Source organism: Myxocyprinus asiaticus, chromosome 14 (assembly GCF_019703515.2).
Source record: "Myxocyprinus asiaticus isolate MX2 ecotype Aquarium Trade chromosome 14, UBuf_Myxa_2, whole genome shotgun sequence".
In the NCBI taxonomy this organism is placed as follows: Eukaryota; Metazoa; Chordata; class Actinopteri; order Cypriniformes; family Catostomidae; genus Myxocyprinus; species Myxocyprinus asiaticus.
Window position 1 is genome coordinate 30,328,134 of NC_059357.1, and position 26,230 is coordinate 30,354,363.

Below are 26,230 nucleotides of genomic sequence, written 5' to 3' on the forward strand. Positions count from 1 at the left end.
ATCTCAATTAGTTTTTATTCTGGTTAAATAAAGGTACTTACTGTCGTTGTAGTGAAAAAAAAAAAGACTGGGATATTTACTACAGTATCTCCTTTTGTGTTCCACAGAAGAAAGTAATTTGGAACCATATTAAGGTAAGTAAATGATCAATAGTTAATTCTTTGGGTGAATTATTCCTATTAACTGGGAAAGGAGAAAGTATTTTGACATAAAAAAGTTTTAAATGTACAGTGTGAAATCTCAAAAACTGACTATTTATTACCAACTCAGGGTACAATATGCACAGTGTGAAACATGGAACAAAATAACCCAGGATCACATTAACCCAGAGTTGAAAATGAGGGTACATCTAGGTTGGGGCACTACATGCAAACTGAGGGGTGAGATGGTTAGAGTTTGGTGGTAATGACTTGATAATTTTTATCCTGTACCAAAGGATTTAGCATGTCAGAGCAGTTTATTGTTTTAGTCATCCTGCTCATATAATTAATTAGCGCTGTAAATACAGGTCATAAGGGCATTATTTAATCAGTATTGATAGTTAGAGATCAAGTGTGTATCTTCATAATATGATATATGATAAGAGGGAAAGATAAATAAGAGAAGCAGAAACTAAATTAGATCAACCTACTCAAAATCTGCAACATTCCTAAAATATTACATCTAAATATTTTGAAAAGCCCATCAAAGTCAGCCACAAATTATTGAATAAACAATGCATGAATTAGCCTGATAATGGCAAACAAAACATGGCACACACAAGCATATAATTAGATCATAACATTTTCACTTTGATTCAAATGAAATGTGTTTATATGGGGGAAAACATGCTTAATTTCATATCCATATTGGGAAATGATGCACTGTTTGGCTGTTTCGTTGATTTCTCATGCCAAGAAAAATGCCCTTTGTGGGAGCTGTTGCCCCTGGTGAAATTTCAGTACACAGTTCTACTTGGTTCGGTTTTGAACAATAAAAAAAGACACAGAAATGGAGGTATGATAGAGCAGCAGAGAAGTCCTTTTGATGCAGGGTGAAGATAGCTTTTAAAATGAGGGGAAATGAACACTGGAACCCCTGTAGAGTTCAGCGTGTGTGGCTGATGGTTTTGTTACGGCACAGATATCTTTTCCTGGGGTGAGATTAAAGGTCGAGTCGCAATGTTATGCACATTTATTGCCACAGACAAAGAGTTTTGTATAAGACTTGAAGCATACCCTGCCTTCTTCACTCACAATTGCTTGTAATATGACACTTCCTTCACAATATTTGCATGCTTTTACTAGAACATATTTTAGCAAGGACAGGTTTTAAAGTCAAGGTCATTTGTATTGAGAGTTGCAGAGAAAAACAAAATTTTGTTTCCTGGGAAACCTTAAGGCCAACATTCAGCATTTAGAAACACACTATTTACAAGTTAAAACACATCAGTACAATCTTACAGACAATAAGCAGACATGAGGTGTAATATATATAGACTCTATATACCAACAGTAGTCAAAGTAACCAGAAAACAAAAGATGCAACTGTAATAACATGAGTCAAAGTATCAAAGTGGCCAGAGTGATGTAGATTATTGAGATTAATAGTGCAATACATATGATGCAATGTAAATGCAATATATGAGGGGGGAGGGTGTTCATATGATCCATGTCTATGTGTGGTATGTCAGTTTGTCAGAACACTCTCTGTGACACATCTGTAGAAGATGACTTTAGACCATTGAATGGCTTGTGCACTGAGAGTGAAAGAAAACATATTATTTACTCATTCTCATGTTATTTCAAACTTGTATGATTGTCTTTCTTCTGTGGAACACAAAAGGGTGGAAGACGATTCCTACTTCTTTTTTCTATACAATGAAAGCATAGGAACCAAGGACTAGCAAGCTCCAAAAACCTAAAGAGCACCATGAATGTATCACGTGATAGATTTGTGTGAGGAACAAACTGAAATGTGTCTCATTATCTAGGGTGAATTTCAAACGAAAGTGAGCATCCCTATGCCCTACTCCCTCTGAAGGGCTAAGCCCTGGAAGTGGGAACTCTGGAGGGAGCAGGGCACTCGTGTCTCAAGTATGGCCATTTGGAACACTCTTGATGAAGGGAGTAATGCAAGACATATGTCACTTCCACTTTATCTTCGCCTCAAACGCTACCATGACGACGCAGGAATCTCTTTGATGTTAATTTGTTGTTGCAAATAAATATACTTTTTGTAAGTTTTTTTTTTCTCAAATACTGAACTTTGTCTTATTTAAAATTGCTTACTGTTAAGCAATAATAATAATAATAATAATAATAATAATAATAATAATAATAATAATAGTAATATATCTGTACTAAATAAATGTATATAAAATACACAAATGAACATTTCCCATCGAAAGAATTGGTGCACAAGAGGTTTTAATAATAAATAAATAATAAACCTTAGGGTTTAGACTAGCCTACAGTAATAAATGAGCACTGTTTTTGGAGTATCTCTCTGCTTATGGCTGTCTAATATCTTATGTATGAGGACGAATGTAAACTGCGGAGGAGGAGAAGTACAGTACTGTCCAAAATCTTAGGCACATAAGATGTTTCACAAAAGCATTTGTCTTAAGATGGTTATTTATATCTTCAGCTTTAATGTGTCAATAGGAAATATAAATGTTAGACTCCCAAACATTACTTTTGCAAATAGAAAAGATTAGAATTGAAGAACAGGGAGCCCTGCAACAGATGTCATGGCCCCCACAGAGCCCCCCACTGAACATCGTGTCAGTCTGAGATTACATAAAGAGACAGAAGCAATTGAGGCAGGTCACGGTCAGTTACTTTTTGGAGCTTGACAGCGTTCTTACCCACTGACCCTGTATGGGAAAAAAAAACTAGGTGTAATTAGCACCTGCCACACAGCGCGGCTATTTGCAGTCAAAAAGTCTGGTGGAAACACAGAAATTAAAGACAATCTGCTCCTCCAATTGTTTCTGCAGTGGTGTCCCAGATAGCAAACTGACATAGAATCAACGTACAATCGCTGTCTCTCCCGGCAGCGAAACGACTTTGATTCTGCATCTTTTTGCTCATCGAGGTCACGTTGAATCTACGTCGTTCACGCCACTGAAAACAAACTAAAATCATGATCCTGCTTAGAGACTGCAATGACAAGATGTACAGTGAAAAAGGAGTTATATTTTGGTCAGTTCTCACCCAAAACTGATCGTATCACTTCAGAAGACATTTATTAAATTACTGGAGTCCTATGGATCAAAATTTTGGTCACTGTTCACTTGCATTGTATGGACCTACAGAGCTGAAATATTCTTATTAAAAAAAAAAAAAACATTCCAATTCAAATATTGCCATATGACCTACTCCTCAACCTCAGTAGCAGCAAATGTGGGAATTTTGCAGAACATGTAGTTACACAGTAAATACATAGTCTTGTATGTATTTAATGTTGGTACATAGTAGTTAAGGCCACCTAATATAAAGTGTGACCACCCTACAAAGGTTTTTGTATGCTGGGTGATGCAACATTTGAGAGGCTGAAACAAGGAGTAGTGAGTAAGTCGGCCACATTTTTGTAAACATGACTTAAAATAGAGCCCATGCAAATACTGAGGTCATGTGACTTTGTATTAAAACTCTAGAATCAGTTCACTTAGTCTTAATTTAAAGTAACATAGCAGCATTGTAAGAAGTCCACTGTCCTCATGGCAAATGTTCCTACCTTTTATATGTTGTTTTCATGAAAAGTTTACTACATGCTGTAAAATTGTCAATAAAAGCAGTATGTTGAAGGAAAAAAAAAACTTGAAAATGTAATATGTGGGCAGTAATACAGTATGTTAGAAAATAGCAATAAATTAATTTGTTTTCATTAATTATTTTATGAGGTATTTTTATGTTCTTGCCCTCTTAAAGGGTTAATAATAGGCAGGCTTACAAGATATTTTATAAGTACTTTTTTCTGGAGTAATTCATGTGCATGTAAGTGTACAGGCAACATTTATTTCCATTGACATCTGTTTTTTTGGTCTGCACCTTGTATGCTTCATACATGCATTCACAAAAACATTTTAATCAATGATGAGAAATCCTTTACCAATCAATGATGTGCTGTGATGTGATGTGGCACTGTTGAGGAGTTCCTCCCTAATGGTAAAAAAAAAAAAAGCATCAATCACAGTGAAACTGAATTTCAACAGTGGGTCATTCCATAATAAATTCAAGTCTTATGAATGTAAATTCCAGAATTATAAAGAAATAACAGGTTATACTGTTTTAACTCCACCTTACAATATATCAAACATTATCTTGAGATATTTGGCATTACAATACAATACTCAAAAAGAATACCACTGTTTTCTGTATTTGAACCTCTTTGGGGTGGATTTATAAAAATAAATAAATAAATAAATAAATAAAATTCAGCTGAAATGTTGTAACACTGCAAAAATTATTATTGTCTAAAAACGATTACCTTCTGAAGCATGAAGCAAATGAAACAGAGGTAAAACATGTCTCTCTGCAATAGAGAAATACGTACAAGTGACATTATTAACAGTAATATTAACAGTCCTACTACTAATCGTCATCATAAAATCTTCATATTTAATTCTTTAGTTAAAACACAAAAGACACCAACTGTTTCCCAGCACAATTTATAAGTACAGCAGATGACAATGTATTTAAATGTATGCTATATTGTTGTGAGACATACAACTGTAATAATATAAAGATATCTTGAGACTTTTGCCATGCTCAGTTGGACCTCTGTGGTGAACATTAGTGCAGACAATGCCACAAGGTTTGTCTCTAAATTAAAACACAGTCTTAGAGAATGTAATGACAGTTTTATTACCTATTCACCTTGTGTATTATGCTGTCTTCATATGCTATCGGAATTATCCTACTTCACACTTCTGAAGTGGTAATTACAAGAACGTCGTGTTCATGTGCTTTGTTGTTGGAAAGAACAGGAAACATGGACGACGCCAGGTTCATTCATGCATATTTCTAAGGAACTTTTATTTTGACACCATAATAAATATTACTCAGTTAGCTTGCTGACGATAATGGAATTGTGGTCAAATACAAGCTATTTTCACAGTGTAAAAATGTACATCAAATGGTTGCTGATACACTACATTGCCAAAAGTATTCGCTCATCTGCCTTTAGACGCATATGAACTTAAGTGACATCCCATTCTAAATCCATAGGGTTTAATATGACGTCGGCCCACCCTTTGCTGCTATAACAGCTTCAACTCTTCTGGGAAGGCTTTCCACAAGGTTTAGGAGTGTGTTTATGGGAATTTTTGACCATTCTTCCAGAAGCGCATTTGTGAGGTCAGACACTGATGTTGGACGAGAAGGCCTGGCTCGCAGTCTTCGCTCTAATTCATCCCAAAGGTGCTCTATCGGGTTGAGGTCAGGACTCTGTGCAGGCCAGTCAAGTTCTTCCACACCAAACTCGCTCATCCATGTCTTTATAGACCTTGCTTTGTGCACTGGTGCGCAGTCATGTTGGAACAGGAAGGGGCCATCCCCAAACTGTTCCCACAAAGTTGGGAGCATGGAATTGTCCAAAATCTCTTGGTATGCTGAAGCATTCAGAGTTCCTTTCACTGGAACTAAGGGGCCAAGCCCAGCTCCTGAAAAACAACCCCACACCATAATCCCCCCTCCACCAAACTTCACAGTTGGCACAATGCAGTCAGACAAGTACCGTTCTCCTGGCAACCGCCAAACCCAGACTCGTCCATCAGATTGCCAGATGGAGAAGCGTGATTCGTCACTCCAGAGAACGCGTCTCCACTGCTCTAGAGTCCAGTGGCGGCGTGCTTTACACCACTGCATCCGATGCTTTGCATTGCACTTGGTGATGTATGGCTTGGATGCAGCTGCTCGGCCATGGAAACCCATTCCATGAAGCTCTCTACGCACTGTTCTTGAGCTAATCTGAAGGCCACATGAACTTTGGAGGTCTGTAGCGATTGACTCTGCAGAAAGTTGGCGACCTCTGCGCACTATGCGCCTCAGCATCCGCTGACCCCGCTCTGTCATTTTACGTGGCCTATCACTTCGTGGCTGAGTTGCTGTCATTCCCAGTCGCTTCCACTTTGTTATAATACCACTGACAGTTGACTGTGGAATATTTAGTAGCGAGGAAATTTCACGACTGGACTTGTTGCACAGGTGGCATCCTATCACAATACCACGCTGGAATTCATTGAGCTCCTGAGAGCGGCCCATTCTTTCACAAATGTTTGTAGAAGCAGTCTGCATGCCTAGGTGCTTCATTTTATACACCTGTGGCCATGGAAGTGATTGGAACACCTGAATTCAATTATTTGGATGGGAGAGTGAATACTTTTGGCAATATAGTGTATATACATAAATGAATATGACCAAAACGGCAAGCGCTAACAATTAGCTGTATTTAGAAAAATGAACAAAACCATTCACTACAGAAACATTACTCTCCTCCGCCAAGTTTACGACTCCTCCCATCTCGGAAACTCGTGTATCAAAATTAGTTAGTCTTAAGTCGTTTTCCAGTTGTAATTACGAATTGAGGGGTCATGCATGTGCATCTTCCAAGTGGGAAACTTGTATTTATGATAATTCCGATAGCACATGAAGGCAGCATATTCATATAGCGTGCGCTGCACCACTGAAGGAACGCGCATCACAGGACATTTGCGAGCAGAAGTCAGAAAAATTTATGAACTAAGTTTAGAAAATATAAGTGAATAAGACGTCTGCTCAATTGTTACTGGACTGCTTCTGAGAGATTACATTTCTTAACCCATATCATCTGGTGTCTGGTGTAGTGGTTCCACTTCATTCACTGGCATCAAATTTATAAAAGCATGGCTCCTTCTTACCCAAGGGACACTTTGTGCCACTGTTCAAATTTATTACACAATGACAGTCTGTCTGATTATCTTGGTTTATTTTAGAGCCTTTAGAAACTTGTATTCCTGATACATGCCTGTAGTCTTGTCTTAAATTAATGTATTAATAATAATTTCACTAATAATCAGCCATGCCTTTGATTTAAATACAAGCGGGTCGGTTCAAACAGATATATCTGGATGGCTTGAGTGAATGGCTTCTGAAGCTGCAATGATGACTCATCTCCCCTCTGTTCTTCACAGAATAATGTCCAGATTAAGTTTCATATCCCCTTGTGATGGCAGTAGATAAATCAATTGTATTTAAGTAATGTGATAATAGAGAATGGGTCATCCTTACCCGTGTGCTGTGTGAGTAGATTATTTCAATGAATGGAACGAGGACATGTCGGTCTTTTATGAGACTTAGATGGTATTAGGAGTGAAGGACATGACCTTCTCGTAGCTCTCTCTCAATCTGGTTTAATGCACTAAATGCCAGTGGAAGTATAAGATTGGCCACTTTGACTAAGGGGCACTTGGTTCGAAATGACCCTTAATTACAAATCGCTCTACTAATAAACTCTCATTGGTGAACTTTGCACGCTGATTGCACTTAATTGCAGAGGCACTGTTTAACTTTTAATCTGAGCAGGCCTAAATTATTATGATTTTAACAGTGCTGTTCAAACATTGAGAAGTTTTAGTCTAGCCAATAATTGAAGGATGGGGTGCAACTACAGTTGATGGAAGAAGTACTGAATGTGAACCCTAGGATTTACATGGATTCTGCAAAGACGAGATTGGAGGTTTTGGTTAGATGTGATTGTTAGAATTGATAAATGAGATCAAATTATGCAGAAATTCATGGTTAATCCTAGCGTTCATATACTTTTCCTGTTGTACTATTCAAACAGACTGAATACACCTGAAAATGAAAATTCTCTTATCATTTACTCACCCTCATGCCATCCCATATGTGTAGGACTTTCTTTCTTCTGCTTAACACAAATAAAGATTTTTAGAAGAATACCTCAGATCTGTAGGTCCATAAAATGTTAATAAATAAATAAATATTTTTCATCCTTTCAGTCTCAGTCACCTTTTTTCCTGTGTATTTTTAATCGCTTTCCACTCTTAATTAATCTACAAACAAATAGAAAAAAAGTGTGACAACTGTTTCACAAATCACATGCTGGAGGCAGCGCGTGAGTCTGAGCTCCACCCTGTCAGGCCTTCAGAATTTCCACAGAATCCCTCAACAGTGCAAATGAATGCGCATCTAATGTCAGATTGTCAGATTCATCAGCCAATCAGATTGATTTACTTGTTCTTGGTGGGTGTAATCTTTAGGATATGTCCCGGTCGAGGCCTTCTAGCTGGCCTTGAGTGACGCAATCACGACTTAAGTGATGTAATTTGAAAGCGACGAGCATAAGATCAAGCTGTCTGACGAGTCGGCTGTCATCACTGCTAGTATTGCCGTTGAGAAAGAGATCCTTATGGATTTAAAAACACGAGATGTTCTGCATGAGCATGTGATTGCTTAATTTATTAAACAGGAAAGGAGGGCTGATTTTCACTTCAAGTAAATTGGTAAGTGCTTTTTGCATTGTTATAGCAACATCAGGAGTTTTCTAAGTGTAAATTAGGCTGCTGGAGCATTCAGTGTCAGATCAAATTTTGAAAAGTAGTGCTGCGATCCATTCAACTCAGAAAGTCAGATTTTACAACTTCCTACTTGGAAAAGTGCAATGAATGCATCTTGAAGTCAGAATTACAACTTATAGGCTCGTGCAGAAATTCTCAACTCTGATTTCTCTGAGATGCAGGGGCATGATATCACACAAACATGTCGACACAGATATACAAAGTAAATGATAAACATTCACTTTATTAAGTAATATCGATAAATGAGTTTGTACATTATATTAAAGCTTGTTTAACAAACACCTGCAGAAACAGGTGTATAAAACATTATAATCTCTTTTGATAATCGTACCCCTGAAGCACAAATGCTAGCACTGCAGCACTGTTTCAGTTGGGTTGCTAGGAGACATCTCTAATGAGAGTCAAACCCCTGCTAAGCTAACAGGAGTGTTGCAGTTCCGAATATTGGGGAATGGAATGCATTTATGGTCGGAGATATCAAGTAGGAATATCCCTCATCCAACTTGAATGGAATGCAGCATAACCATGTACACTGACGAAACAAAATTTAAATCGCAAATATTATTAGATAGATTTTTCCAGGTATTATAGACCTCCATGGTAGATTCATATGAAAAATTAAGATTTTTGAATGTCTGTTCGGGAGACGTTCATTTCACAAAACAGTCATGCTGCAGTTAAAATTAGGCTTGCTTGAGCATTAAGTGTCGTTTCAAGTTTTGGCTTTCGTGCATGGACGTGTTTTTAAAATGTCAATTGGTATTATTAGTTAGGTGCGACATAATGTTTTTCTTAATGGCATGAATCACACCGAAGGCCTAGTCTTTAAATGCACGGTCCACCACTGTTACTGAGTGTACCTTTAATGTAAATTCTCCACCTTGCCCAGTAGGTGGCGATATGCACAAAGAATGTGAATCGACAAAAACAAAAGAAGAACAATATGAAAGTGAAAGTGGAGATTTATAGTTCTCTTTCAGGTAATGCTGTAAATTATGCAGTGAACCTTCTACCCTCATACATAAATTGACAACAGGCCCAAGCTATGCAGTTTAATTGCTATTTATGCTATTTAACAGATAAAATAATCAACCCAACACAAAACTGAAGTAAACTTTAAAGTAAAATATTTCTTTCTTTCTTTCTTTCTTTCTTCTTTCTGTTGTTGCATTACATTTTAGCTTTTTTTTTTTTTTTTTTTTAATAAATGTACTTAATTTAGATTCTGGATCCATCATTCATAAGCACAGCTGTTATGATTGTTAACAGCTGCTGTTTTTTTTTTTTTTTTTGCGCAGAAATAGCCTTCAATAAATAGTCAGGACAGAAATAGACTTTAAACTAGTTTTGGCCAAATGAACTGGTCATGTGACATATTGTAGTGTAAGGTTATCTGAGCACCAGATGGACTGGTTTGAGTATTTCTGTAACTGCTGATCTCCTGGGATTTTCACGTACAACAGACTCTAGAATTTACTCCGAATGGTGCCAGAAACAAATAATATCCAGTGAGCGGCAGTTCTGTGGACGGAAATGTGTTGTTGATGAGAGAGGTCAACAGAGAATGGCCAGGCTGGTTCAAGCTGACAAAGTCTATGGTAACTCAGATAACCGCTCTGTACAATTGTGGTGAGTAGAATAGCATCTCAGAATGCTATTCTGAGATGCGGGTTGGCACTGTTTTGGCGGCACGAGGGGGACCTACGCATTATTAGGCAGGTGGTTTTAATGTTGTGGCTGATTGGTGCATAGGTTAAATTTGTGTTTACAGTGCATTCAGAAAATATTCAGACCCCTTCATTTTTTTCCCATTTTGTTATGTTTCAGCATAAGCATTGTGTTTGCCTTCTTGAGAAGATGGGTGCCCACATGGGTGTGGGTGAGAGGGATGCAGAATTGAGCTGTGTCCTCATTATTTAAGACAGATTCACACACACATACAATACATTCAGAAAGTATTCAGACTCCTTGATTTTTTCACATTTTGTTATGTTGCAGCCTTATGCTAAAATGCTTTAAATAATTTTTTTCCACATCAATCTACACTCCATACCCCATAACGACAAAGCAAAAACCAGATTTTTGATAACTTTGCAAGTTTATTAAAAAGAAAAAACTGAAATATCACATTGACATAAGTATTCAGACCCTTTGCTAGAACACTTGAAATTTAGTTCAGGTGCATCCCATTTCTCTGGATCATCTTTGAGATGTTTCTACACTTTGATTGGAGCTCACCTGTGGCAAATTCAATTGATTGGATATGATTTGGAAAGGCACACACCTGTCTATATAAGGCCTTACAGCTGAAAATGCATATCAGAGCAAAAACCAAGCCATGAGGTCAAAGGAACTGCCTGCAGAGCTCAGAGACAGGATTGTGTCAAGGCACAGAGCTGGGAAAGGCTACAAAACTATTTTGGCTGCACTGAAGGTTTCCAAGAGCACAGTGGCCTCCATAATTCTTAAATGGAAGAAGTTTGGAACAGCCAGGACTCTTCTTAGTGCTGGCCATCCGACCAAACTGAGCAATCAGGGGAGAAGAGAGGTGACCAAGAACCCGATAGTCACTCTGGCTGAGCTCCAGAGATCATGTGTGGAGATGGGAGAAACTTGCAGAAGGATAACATCACTGCAACTCTCCACTGGTCTGGGTTTTATAGCAGAGTTGCCAGACGGAAGCCTCTCCTCAGTGCAAAACACATAAAAATGCACCTCAAGGACTCACAGACAGTGAGTTTCTCTGGTCTGATGAAATGAAGATTGAACTGTTTGGCCTCAATTCCAAGCGTCATGTCTGGAGGAAACCAGGCACCACTCATCACCTGCGCAATACCATCCCAACAGTGAAGCATAGTGGTGGTAACATCGTGCTGTGGGGGTGTTTTTCAGCGGCAGGGACTGGGGGACTGGTCAGGATTGAAGGAAAGCTGAGCGCAGCAAAATACAGAGATATTCTTAATGACAACCTGGTCCAGAGCACTCAGGACCTTAGACTGGGCCAAAGGTTCACCTTCCAACAGGACAATGACCTTAAGCACACAGCCAAGACAATGCAAGAATGTCTTAGGGACATCTCTGTGAATGTCCTTGAGTGGCCCATCCAGAGCCCGGACTTGAACCCAATCGAACATCTCTGGAGAGACCTGCAGATGGCTGTCCACCGATGGTCCCCATCCAACATGACAGAGCTTGAGAGGATCTGCAGAAAAGAATGGCAGAAAATCCTCAAATACAGGTGTGCAAAGCTAGTCGCATCATACCCAAAAAGACTTGAGGCTATAAGCGCTGCCAAAAGTGATTCAACTAAGTACTGCATTAAGGTTCTGAATACTTATGTCAATGTGATATTTCACCTTTTTCAAAAATCTGGTTTTTGCTTTGTCATTATGGGGTATGGAGTGTAGACTGATGTGAAAAAAATAATAATTTAAAGCATTTTAGCATAAGGCTGCAACATAACAAAATGAAGGGGTCTGAATACTTTCTGAATGCACTGTAAGTGTGTGTGTGTTTATGTGTGTTCATGTGTGTGAATCTGTCTTAAATAATGAGGACACGGCTCGATTCTGCATCCCTCTCACACCCATGTGGGCACCCATCTTCGCAAGAAGGCAAACACAATGCTTTCCACTGCCATTAATAACCAGACCATTTGTTGCCATTTTCAGGCTCATTGTTGCTTTTGCTCAGCAGTGAGGCGCGGAAATTGATTCACGGTCAAACCGCAGTTATTAATGGATATGACCGAACAGTGCTGGCGGATGAAAATGAGAAAGAGAGATTGAACATGAAAATTGCTTTCAGAGCCTTAATAAGTCCTCCCCATTGATAAGTGGCTTTTTTAGGTCTGCGATTAGAAACATTTACCTAAATGTGGCTTAGGGCTTGGGGACTCACCTAATTTGATACTGTATTTAGGGAGCACAAATACATACAGGGTGTATATAAATTAATTTTGCCCTTGTCACTGGCAATCTAATTGTTAGATCAGATGAGACATTATCTTTGATTACATTAATATATTATGTTAGACCATAAGTGACTGAGAATTAAAGAAAACCATCATAAGATGAGTGCAAGTCATCCAGAATGAGATTTCAAACTGATCAGAGATGCTGCTGTTCCTAAATCTTTGCATCCTCATTGAGACTGGTTTTCATCGATTTACCCACCTCTGAGGAAATTGATGGACACATCTAGGGCAAGGGGCCATTATGTCTCTCCGTAATGGAGACTTTTTATTTAAAGCAATTTATTATCTGAGCTACATCACGTCTAGTTATGTTATGATCAAAACAAATATGATTACTGGTTAATCCCTTGAAATTTATTGATCTGTAATAGTTTTGCCTCTCACCATTCTGATTCACCAAGGACAGCTTTATCAGTATAAGGAAAAAGCAAAATGATATTTGTTTTCCTCTAATGGCTCAAAATGGTGCAGTTTCCTGAAATTATGTAAATATTAACATTAATATGTGTAGTAGTGTGTCTGGTGATTGGGAACTCAGTAATATATTAATCTATTTGGTCATTAAACTGCCAGTGATCAATAGGAAAATTTGCTGCCTTAAATCAAGCACCTCATATAAATAAAAATGTGCTTGCTTTTAAATAAACATTTACATTTAGCTTTTATCCAAAGTAACTTACAGTGCACTTATTACAGGGACAATCCCCCTGGAGCAACCTGGAGTTAAGTGCCTTGCTCAAGGACACAATGGTGGTGGCTGTTATTAAAATGTTGGAACAATTATTGTGCGCCGTTAGTTGTACTTAGTTCAACCAAATTGATGGACATGAACGAACGAACGAACGTTTAATTAATTCTTGTAACTTGTTATTTTTAGAGAAAGGTCAGTATGGTGAGTTAATTTTATGATGTGGGTTATCTTGCTATTTGCTTTTTGTAATGTTAGTAGATCTGTGTATAGTTTAAATTAAAATGGCATTATTTTGGCGCCGAAAATGGAGTTTAACCTAGCTGGAATTGTTTATTGCGATATTATAATATTAAACTCGATAGAAACTATATATTGCATAAATTAGCTTTATATGTATATTGAGAGTTCTTTTAATTGTGACCTTAAAGGATTAGTTCACCAAAAAAGTTTAATTTGCTGATAACTTACTCATTAATGAGTACATCTGTCATGTGTATTTGTAAGTCTAGTCAAGTTCATGTTTCACATTTATAGTTTGTGTTTTGGTTTCACTTTTGTAAATAAACCGCACTTGGGTTCTCTCATCTTCACATCATCGTCTTCATCATTGCCAGTGCCAGCATCATTACAACAATATGTATATGACTTAATTATGAGAAATTAATATTTTTAGGAAACTCTGCACCTCCAAGCAATGCAGTGAAAGACCTACCAAATATAATGATGCTCTTGCAAGGGACCCTTTCCTAAAATCTTAAGATATTTTTTCCTCAAAAATATGTCGATTTGCCTATAGTAGTTCAAATCTATAGCTGTCAATAGAATAAAATAACACAGATTCATGTCGTTTCAAACCTGTACTGTATGACTTTCATTCTTCTGCAGAACACAAAGAAAATATTTGTTTGAATATGTTGGTGAAAATGACAAGAGGGTGAAAATGTAACAAAATTGTCAGATTTGGGTGAACTTAAAATCTTCTAAATAATGATTGTTTTTTAAAAGTGGTAATGAAAGTTATTAAACTCTGTATTTGCATTTGGATATTTGATTTAATATTGTTATTTAACATTTTAAATTTTATAGCCTTAAAAAATACAATTTGTAAAAAACAAAATTCTGATCTAATGGTTCCAATAAATCTTAGACATTTGTTGCTTTTGATTGTTTACAAACAATGATATAATAATTGTTGTCCTTTTCCATCTTAGATATGACATACCAGTGGACAGTGGATGATGTATGCAGCTGGCTGCAGAAGAATGGACTTAGTGCTTTTGCGTCAGTTTTCATTGGTGAGCTAATTGGACCAAAGTGCCAAAGATGTCCAATTTAGAGCACTAATTACTCCAAATACCTAAACATCTGCAGCTGTACCACGAAAGTGAGAGTAATTTTTTGGTTACATGTGGAATTGACAGCTGTCCTCGTCAGTATTCCAAAGTAAAATCCCTTCATAATCACATCCTTCTGAACCCTGGAGATGAAATTGATTTTCATGCACTTGACTGTTACCATTATTCTGGAAAAGATTTTATCACATTCCTACATCAACCATTCAAATATGTATATGTTTAAAGGTAATTGCTTTGTCCACCTTTGGCATTTGCATAATTTTTTTATGATTAACATTTTTTATTGATTCAACCATTAAATATCAATAACAGAACACACATATACAGAATCAATATATAACCCCCACTTAAATTGCATGAGGTGAACCCTTGTGTCTCTGGATGCAGATTTGACATTTTTTAGAATCCCAGCCCACTCTCCCTCCTCCAATACCAAATTTAGATCTTTCTCCCATAATCTCTTAAGAGTAGTTGAAGTTCCATCTCCCAGACTCTGAATTAGTAGAGAGTAATACACCGATGACTCTTGACCTTTTCCAAAAGCAGTAATCACCACTCCCAGAGTATCTGCCGCTTTAGGAGGGTGTAAACCACTCCCAAAAACAGTAGAGCAGGTGGCGCAGCTGTAAATACTTAGAACTGAGATCTGGGAATCCCAAAAAGTTGAACCAAATTTTGAAAGGATCTCAACACTCCATTCTCATATAGGTCACCGAGTGTAGTAACCCCCCTCCCAATCCACTCTGACCAGCAAAAATGGGACTTGTTGATGCATAGTTTGGGGTTCAGCCATATGCTCGAGGCAACATTTAAAAAAAAATCAGAATTAAACAGTCTAGACACATTTGTGCATACCGAGTTCAAGTGCGAGATAACGGGATGTAACTTAGCTTCTCCGATTAATTTGATAGAAAGGCTCTGCAGTGGCGAAATAGGGGCAAGAACTTCCTGTTCTATACAGAACCAGGGAGGGGCTCTCTCAGGTGGAAGCGACCCATGAACCAAATGTCTGAGACCGAATGCATAATAATAAAATAAAATCTTGGGTAGGCCTAGCCCACCTTTGTCAATTGGCCTATGTAACTTATTGAAATGTAATTTGGGACACTTACCATTCCAAATGAAGGACTTCGCTATGCTATCAAATTGCTTGAAATAAGAGAAGGGGACATCTACAGGGAGAGACTGCAGTAAGTAATTGAATTTTGGAATACAATTCATTTTAATAACATTAACCTTCCCAATCATAGATAAATGTAATGAAGCCCACCTGCCCACATCAGTCGAAAACCGTTTTATTAAGGGGTCAAAATTAACTCTAACTAAATCACACAAATTTGCTGGAAATAAAATACCCAAATACTTAATGCCCTGTTTGGGCCACTGGAAAGCACCCGGCTGGAAAGCCGTTTCTGGGCAGTACGCTGTCAGAGCCAAAGATTCGGATTTAGACCAATTGACTTTGTATCCTAAGAACTTGGAAAAGGAATTAAAATTCTGTGGAGGCAAGGCATAGATCTAGTGGGGTCAGAGACAAATAATAAAATATCATCTGCGTAAAGCAAGAGTTTATGCGCTATACCTCCCGCCACCACCCCTGGAAAATCATCCTCCTTTCTTACCGCTGTTGCTAATGTTTCTAGGGCAAGACAGAACAATAATGGGGAAAGAGGGCAACCCTGCCGGGTGCCCCTATCCAGAGTAAAATAATCTGTAATTAGTCCATTTGTTTGTACCGCCGCTACTGGGTGTCTATAAAGTAACTTAATCCATCCAATAAATGTACTCCCGAACCCGTATATTTCCTGCTTTGTCCCCCGACTCAAAGTATGACTGCCTTGCCCTGAATAACCAAAACTCCACTTTCCGCGACAAAACAGTATTATATCTGTATTTCAATTGAGTCAATTCTCTGAGGCCATCGGATGACAAATGGTGCTTCAGCTCTGCTTCGGCATTTTTAATATTTCCTTCCAACTCCACGAGTTCTCGTGCTTTGGATTTTTTGATGAATGAGGCATACTGTATGATCCGACCCCTAAGAACTGCCTTAAGTGCCTCCCAAGCCATGCCCACAGAGGATACTGAGGACCAATTGGTCTCCATATAAACATTGATTTCAGTCTTTAACATTTGTTGGAATTCAGGATTTTGCAAAAGGGACACATTAAGGTGCCAACTATATGATTTCCTTTTCTCCGTATGTGGCACCACCTCTAAACTCACCAGGGCATGATCTGAGACTAAGATGTTTCCAACTGAGCAATCAACAACAGATGAAATGAGGGATTTGGATATCAAAAAAAAAAAAAAAATCTGTTCTAGAATAAATCTTATGGACTGATGAAAAAAATTTATAGTCTCTACCAGATGGGTTCAAAAGTCTCCAAATATCCGTAAGACCAAGATTTTTACACATCCTGTGAAGCGTCAATGTTGCTCTAGGGGGCTTACACACTTTTGCTTCACTGTGATCAAGGACTGAATCCATCAAAAGATTAAAGTCTCCTCCCAATATTATATCATGAGGGGTGCCAGCGGCTTGCAACATCCCTTCAAGATCTATAAAAAAGCCCTGATCATCAGCGTTAGGTGCATAAATATTAGCCAAAATCAACCTCTGTCCCTGAATTTCAGCTAAAACAATAATGACTCTTCCTAATTTATCTTTAGTCTGTTTGAGACATTTGAATTGTAAATGTTTATTAATCAATATAATGACTCCCTTGCTCTTACTTGAGCCAGCACTAAAGAAAACATATCCACCCCATATCTTCCCAAATTTTTCTGCTTCCTGCAGGGAAAGATGTGTTTCTTGAAGAAACACTATATCATATTTCTTACATTTAAGAAAATAAATAACCTTCCTTCTTTTTATGGGGTGCCCCAACCCATTTACATTCTATGTGGAGAGAGATAGTGCACTCATATTAACATATGACATTTTGATATAATAAAAAAATAATAATAATTGTGAGTCAAAAACAAAATTATACAGACCACGTTCCCCATTAGTGAAATAATCAAACCCCGAACTTAAAAAAGAGAAAAAAAGAAAAAGGTGCACATTAATTGCGCCAACCAACGACAATCCCTCTAAACTCAAAAGGTCCATGAACACCCACGAGGCCTCACGACAACTTTGCCATCGGCTTGCTCAATTTTGCCTCACAAATTTGTGAGGCAAAATTACATAACAGAAAATACTTTGTAAAATAAACCTAGCCAATAGGAAGAATGAACACAAAGAACGTGTAGATTCATTCACAGAACTGTCTCAAAGATGTGATTTTACACAAAACAAATTCCAGCCGATATAAAACTGTTCAGATATGTTCAGTGAGCTGGCTGTTATGAGTTCAACGGATGACGTAATCATTCCAATGTCCCGTAAAAATACTCAACAAAATAAACTCCAGCCAACAGGAGGAATAAGCACGAAGAACGAACAGATTAATCCACAGCTGTTCCAAAGGAGTGTTATTCAATAGAATAAGCTCCAGCCGCTAGGTGGAGCCAACACAAAAAGAAACAAAACCGGCATCCTGGTTCCCTGGATGGTCGAGTCAATTCACTTGGAGGCTGCATAAAAGTATATAACATGACTTACATAATCCATCAACTTTATAAAAGACATCCTTTGTGTGAGCATGTAGATATTTTGCGGTCATCCGTAGTGTCCACTCTCAAACTGGCCGGGAACTTCAATGCAAAAGTAATCTTTCATCAATGCAAAAGTTTCTTTAAGGAAAAGTGTTATTCACAAAACAAGCTCCAGCCACACGGCGGAGCCAACGCAAAAAACCCAAAATGTCGCCCAGCTTCCTCAAGAGTAAGTACAGCGAGTCGACCCACTCACATCAGAAACATCCAATGGTTTACTCAATAAAAGACATTGCCTGATTGGGACATGTAAATACTTTGCGACCTACCGTTTTCTATTCTCAGTTTGGCCGGAAACATCAGAGCAAACGAGATCTTACGGCGATGTAAGAGTTTCTTACATTCCTTGAACCGATCGCGTTTCTCTCTTGTCGAACTCGCAAAGTCCGGGAACAAGAAAATATTATGGTTCTTCCAAGAAAGCTTCCCTTTGCTCCTGGCCTGGCGCAACACAAGATCTTTATCGGATGATCTCAGAAATCTGGCCAGAATCGATCGGGGCCTGTCTCCCTCAGCAAATCTGTGAGCTCGCTCGATTTCCAGTTTATGGCCTGTTATGTCGAGCAGACTCGGGAAAAACTCGTCTAGGAATTTCACCATATCTCTGCCCTCCTCATGCTCAGGAATTCCAACAATTCTAACCTTATTCCTGCAGCTTCTATTCTCAAGATCTTAAAGCTTTTCAAGGAGATGTTCCAAATCAATTTTGGTCACGGGCAGATTAGCGGTTAATTCCCTCTCTGATGACTAGAAAAAATCGATTCGTCTCTCAACATCAGTCACTCTTGTAACTAGCTCAGAGAATTTTATTTCCATCGCCGTAATCGATCGACGTATTACAGCGAGATCCTCCAAGTCAGCAAGAATCTTCGTCAACATCACCGACATGTTGGACAACTGACACTGGATCTCCTCTCCCGCCGCGCTATCCAAATCGAGTCCCCGGTCTGTAGGCCTGTCGGGACTTTCATCCTGAACACGTAAGTGTCTTTTAATGTCTCCAGAGCCCGAGGATTTTGACTTCTTTGCCATGTTTTGCATCCAAGAGCAAATGTGTAACTGGGTGTATTAAAATTCACCAGATTATAACATGAAAATAATTAAAAATTTAGCAAAGTGCTTAGAGCTTGTTGCTCACACGTCTGCCCCTTGCATGGCGTCACGTGACCTCCTGGCATTTGCATTATAAAAAGCCCATGCATAAGGGTCTTTTATTGTATGAGGCAAGGGTCGCCAATTCTGGCCCTGGAGGGCCACAGTCTAGTGGAGTTTAGTTCCAACCCTAATTAAACACACCTGAACCAGCTAATCAAGGTCTTCAGGATTACCAGAAACTTTCAGAGATGTTAAGTTAGGGTGCGCCTCAGTCAGCTCCCTAGTTCAGTAGTCAGGGCAGGGAGTTGGCCATTTTAAGGAGTGTCCAAATGTCAAAATCGTTTCAGAAAATCCCACAATGCTCCAAGGAGCATCGTTGCTCACTATGTTGTTTCCTTACTGGAAATGACGTCATGTCTTCTGAAGTCTCTCACATTGTTAAAAGCACAAGACAAGCACAAGCTTTTTTTTCTCTTTAAAATAGATTTTGTTTATAATATCTTTCATTCTACATGTGTATGAAAGCAAATTCAATCCTTTAAATGTTATTTTTTAGAAGAAGATTCAAAAATTCACTCCATTATGTAATTTATCTTTCATAAAATCATTGTTGATTCTGAAATCTACCATAAAAAAAGCACAAAAGTTTCATTTATACATCGATGTTGTTGATTAATACTGTGTTTAATCATGTGACCTAATTGTGTCAAAGGTGATTCAGTCATAAGTGTACCAATTTTCAGTGGGTCAAACACCCTTGCCAGTGCCCGAATTCATGTACATGATATACTGATTGAGGCGCACACTTGGACTAGGTTGAAGCTAAACTCTGCAGGACCGTGGCCCTCCAGGAGCTGGACTGGTGACCCCTGGTTTAAAGTGTTCATGTAAACTACCAAACTTTGCAATTTGGTCTCTGCCACCTTTTTCTGTATTTGTTTTTATGAATATATTTGTATAACAACAGCAGCTCTCAGTTACTCTCTTTTTTGTTGTATGAGATGTAACTTTACCTCATGCCAGGTGTTTGTTTTTTCCCCCTTCATTTCTAGAAAATGAAGCTGATGGCCCAACGCTTATGACATTCACAGAACGAATGGGTGAGCGGATCTTCCCTAAAATTAAGGACCAGGTGCAGTTCATGACTGCACTAGATGCACTAAAAAAAAATCTAAATCAAATCAAATCACTTTATTGTCACACAGCCATATACACAAGTGCAATGGTGTGTGAAATTCTTGGGTGCAGTTCCGATCAACATAGCAGTCGTGACAGTGATGAGACATATACCAATTACAATAACATCAAATTAACACAACACAATTTAAACATCTGTTATACATAATTACACTCAACTTAAAACATCAAATTAACACAACACAATTTAAGCATCTGTTATACACATAATTACACTCAACTTAAAACATCAAATTAACACAACACAATTTAAACATCTGTTATACATAATTACACTCAACTTAAAACATCAAATTAACACAACACAATTTAAACATCTGTTATACACATAATTACACTCAACAATATACAAATAATAACATACACTGTACAGTATACAATATGCTGTTTTTGTTTTTTGTTTTTTTTGTTTTTTACTATATAGATACACATTATTCAATAAAAATAAAAAATTAAAATATATATAAAAAGTATATATATATATATATATATACAGGTGCATCTCAATAAATTAGAATGTCGTGGAAAAGTTCATTTATTTCAGTAATTCAACTCAAATTGTGAAACTCGTGTATTAAATAAATTCAATGCACACAGACTGAAGTAGTTTAAGTCTTTGGTTCTTTTAATTGTGATGATTTTGGCTCACATTTAATAAAAACCCACCAATTCACTATCTCAAAAAATTAGAATACATCATAAGACCAATAAAAAAAACATTTTTAGTGAATTGTTGGCCTTCTGGAAAGTATGTTCATTTACTGTATACAGGTGCATCTCAATAAATTAGAATGTCATGGAAAAGTTCATTTATTTCAGCAATTCAACTCAAATTGTGAAACTCGTGTATTAAATAAATTCAATGCACACAGACTGAAGTAGTTTAAGTCTTTGGTTCTTTTAATTGTGATGATTTTGGCTCACATTTAACAAAGACCCACCAATTCACTATCTCAAAAAATTAGAATACATCATAAGACCAATAAAAAAAACATTTTTAGTGAATTGTTGGCCTTCTGGAAAGTATGTTCATTTACTGTATATGTACTCAATACTTGGTAGGGGCTCCTTTTGCTTTAATTACTGCCTCAATTCGGCGTGGCATGGAGGTGATCAGTTTGTGGCACTGCTGAGGTGTTATGGAAGCCCAGGTTTTTTTTGACAGTGGCCTTCAGCTCATCTGCATTTTTTGGTCTCTTGTTTCTCATTTTCCTCTTGACAATACCCCATAGATTCTCTATGGGGTTCAGGTCTGGTGAGTTTGCTGGCCAGTCAAGCACACCAACACCATGGTCATTTAACCAACTTTTGGTGCTTTTGGCAGTGTGGGCAGGTGCCAAATCCTGCTGGAAAATGAAATCAGCATCTTTAAAAAGCTGGTCAGCAGAAGGAAGCATGAAGTGCTCCAAAATTTCTTGGTAAACGGGTGCAGTGACTTTGGTTTTCAAAAAACACAATGGACCAACACCAGCAGATGACATTGCACCCCAAATCATCACAGACTGTGGAAACTTAACACTGGACTTCAAGCAACTTGGGCTATGAGCTTCTCCACCCTTCCTCCAGACTCTAGGACCTTGGTTTCCAAATGAAATACAAAACTTGCTCTCATCTGAAAAGAGGACTTTGGAACACTGGGCAACAGTCCAGTTCTTCTTCTCCTTAGCCCAGGTAAGACGCCCCTGACATTGTCTGTGGTTCAGGAGTGGCTTAACAAGAGGAATACGACAACTGTAGCCAAATTCCTTGACATGTCTGTGTGTGGTGGCTCTTGATGCCTTGACCCCAGCTTCAGTCCATTCCTTGTGAAGTTCACCCAAATTCTTGAATCGATTTTGCTGGACAGTCATAAGGCTGCGGTTCTCTCGGTTGGTTGTGCATCTTTTTCTTCCACACTTTTTCCTTCCACTCAACTTTCTGTTAACATGCTTGGATACAGCACTCTGTGAACAGCCAGCTTCTTTGGCAATGAATGTTTGTGGCTTACCCTCCTTGTGAAGGGTGTCAATGATTGTCTTCTGGACAACTGTCAGATCAGCAGTCTTCCCCATGATTGTGTAGCCTAGTGAACCAAACTGAGAGACCATTTTGAAGGCTCAGGAAACCTCTTGAGGTGTTTTGAGTTGATTAGCTGATTGGCATGTCTCCATATTCTAATTTTTTGAGATAGTGAATTGGTGGGTTTTTGTTAAATGTGAGCCAAAACCATCACAATTAAAAGAACCAAAGACTTAAACTACTTCAGTCTGTGTGCATTGAATTTATTTAATACACGAGTTTCACAATTTGAGTTGAATTACTGAAATAAATGAACTTTTCCACGACATTCTAATTTATTGAGATGCACCTGTATGTACTCAATACTTGGTAGGGGCTCCTTTTGCTTTAATTACTGCCTCAATTCGGCGTGGCAAGGATTTGATCAATTTGTGGCACTGCTGAGGTGGTGTGGAAGCCCAGGTTTCTTAGACAGTGGCCTTCAGCTTATCTGCATTTTTTGGTCTCTTGTTTCTCATTTTCCTCTTGACAATACCCCATAGATTCTCTATGGGGTTCAGGTCTGGTGAGTTTGCTGGCCAGTCAAGCACACCAACACCATGGTCATTTAACCAACTTTTGGTGCTTTTGGCAGTGTGGGCAGGTGCCAAATCCTGCTGGAAAATGAAATCAGCATCTTTAAAAAGCTGGTCAGCAGAAGGAAGCATGAAGTGCTCCAAACTTTCTTGGTAAACGAGTGCAGTGACTTTGGTTTTCAAAGAACACAATGGACCAAAACCAGCAGATGACATTGCACCCCAAATCATCACAGACTGTGGAAACTTAACACTGGACTTCAAGCAACTTGGGCTATGAGCTTCTCCACCCTTCCTCCAGACTCTAGGACCTTGGTTTCCAAATGAAATACAAAACTTGCTCTCATCTGAAAAGAGGACTTTGGACCACTGAGCAACAGTCCAGTTCTTCTTCTCCTTAGCCCAGGTAAGACACCTCTGATGTTGTCTGTGATTCAGGAGTGGCTTAACAAGAGGAATACAACAACTGTAGCCAAATTCCTTGACACGTCTGTGTGTGGTGGCTCTTGATGCCTTGACCCCAGCCTCAGTCCATTCCTTGTGAAGTTCACCCAAATTCTTGAATCGATTTTGCTTGACAATCATAAGGCTGCGGTTCTCTCGGTTGGTTGTGCATCTTTTTCTTCCACACTTTTTCCTTCCACTCAACTTTCTGTTAACATGCTTGGATACAGCACTCTGTGAACAGCCAGCTTCTTTGGCAATGAATGTTTGTGGCTTACCCTCCTTGTGAAGGGTGTCAATGATTGTCTTCTGGACAACTGTCAGATCAGCAGTCTTCCCCATGATTGTGTAGCCTAGTGAACCAAACTGAGAGACCATTTTGAAGGCTCAGGAAACCTTTGCAGGTGTTTTGAGTAGATTAGCTGATTGGCATGTCACCATATTCTAATTTTTTGAGATAGTGAATTGGTGGGTTTTTGTTAAATGTGAGCCAAAATCATCACAATTAAAAGAACCAAAGACTTAAACTACTTCAGTCTGTGTGCATTGAATTTATTTAATACACGAGTTTCACAATTTGAGTTGAATTACTGAAATAAATGAACTTTTCCACGACATTCTAATTTATTGAGATGCACCTGTATATATATATATATATATATATATATATATATATAGAATGTACAGTATTGTACTGTATTGACATTCAGGCTGTCGGTTGATAGTCAGTTGTTAAGAGAGACATAATATAATAATAGTAATATAATTTATGACAGTCCGGTGTGAGATAAAAGAGTAATAAAGTGCAGGGCTGATGTATTTTGATCGTGGGAGATCAAAAGTTCAAAAGTCTGATTGCTTGGGGGAAGAAGCTATCATGGAGTCGGCTGGTGCGGGTCCTGATGCTGCGATACCGCCTACCTGATGGTAGCAGTGAGAACAGCCCATGGCTCGGGTGGCTGGAGTCTCTGATGATCCTCCGAGCTTTTTTCACACACCGCCTTGTATATATTTCCTGGAGGGAGGGAAGCTCACCTCCGATGATGTGTTTGGCAGTTCGCACCACCCTTTGCAGTGCTTTGCGGTTGTGGGCGGTGCTATTGCCGTACCAGGCGGAGATACAGCCAGTCAGGATGCTCTCCACAGTGCAGGTGTAGAACCGTGTGAGGATGTAGCGGTTCATTCCAAACTTCCTCAGCCGTCTCAGGAAGAAGAGGCGCTGATGAGCCTTCTTCACAACGACTTCAGTGTGGATGGACCATGTGAGTTCCTCAGTGATGTGGACACCCAGGAACTTGAAGCTGCTGACTCTCTCCACTGGTGCTCCATTGATGGTGATGGGACTGTGTTCTCTGTCTTTTCTTCTGAAGTCCACCACAAGCTCCTTTGTCTTACTGACGTTGAGGGAGAGGTTGTGCTCCTGACACCAGTGTGTCAGAGTGTGCACCTCCTCTCTGTAGGCTGTTTCATCATTGTCAGTGATCAGACCTACCACCGTCGTGTCATCAGCAAATTTAATGATGGCATTGGAGCTATGTATTGCCACACAGTCATGTGTGTACAGGGAATACAGTAGTGGGCTGAGAACACAGCTCTGCGGGGCTCCAGTGTTGAGGGTTAGTGATGAGGAGATGTTGCTGCCTATTCTAACCACCTGGCGTCTGCTTGACAGGAAGTCCAGGATCCAGCTGCACAGCGAGCTGTTTAAGCCCAGAGCCCGGAGTTTCTCATTTAGCTTGGAGGGCACTATGGTGTTGAATGCTGAGCTGTAGTCTACAAACAGCATTCTCACATAAGTGTTTTTTTCCAGGTGGGAGAGAGCAGTGTGTATTGTAGATGCAATGGCATCATCAGTGGAGCGGTTGTTGCGGTAAGCAAACTGCAGCGGGTCAAGATTGAGTGGCAAGACAGAGCAGATGTAATCTCTGATTAGTCTCTCAAAACATTTGCTGATGATGGGGGTCAGAGCAACAGGACGCCAGTCATTTAAACAAGTTATTTTTGATTGTTTTGGAACAGGCACAATGGTGGATGTTTTAAAGCATGTGGGGACTACAGACAAAGAGAGGGAAAGGTTGAAAATGTCCGTAAAAACACCAGCCAGCTGGTTCGCGCACGCTCTGATGACGCGGCCCGGAATGCCGTCTGGACCCGCGGCTTTGCGGATATTCACCCGTCGGAAGGATCGGGTTACATCCGCTACAGAGACGGAGAGTGAACTAACCTCTGTAGCTTCGGCCGTGAGAGCTCTCTCCACGAGGGCGGTGTTATTTCCCTCGAAACGAGCATAAAAAGTATTTAGCTCATCCGGTAGAGAGGCAGCGGTGTTCATGGCGGAGTTTTTATTCCCTTTAAAGTCCGTGATGATGTTAATTCCCTGCCACATGCTTCTAGAGTTGGTGGTGTTAAACTGTCCTTCAATCTTGCTCCTGTACTGGCGTTTTGCTGTTTTGATAGTTTTTCGGAGGGCATAACTGGCTTGTTTATGCTCCTCCGCGTTCCTGGAATTAAAAGCAGAGGTCCGCACATTAAGTGCCGCGCGAACATCGCTATTGATCCACGGCTTCTGATTCGGATAGATTCGTACAGTTCTGGTCGGAATCACTTCCTCTACGCACGTTCTGATGAAACACATTACGCTATCAGCGTAAAGCTCGATGTTGTCATCAGAGG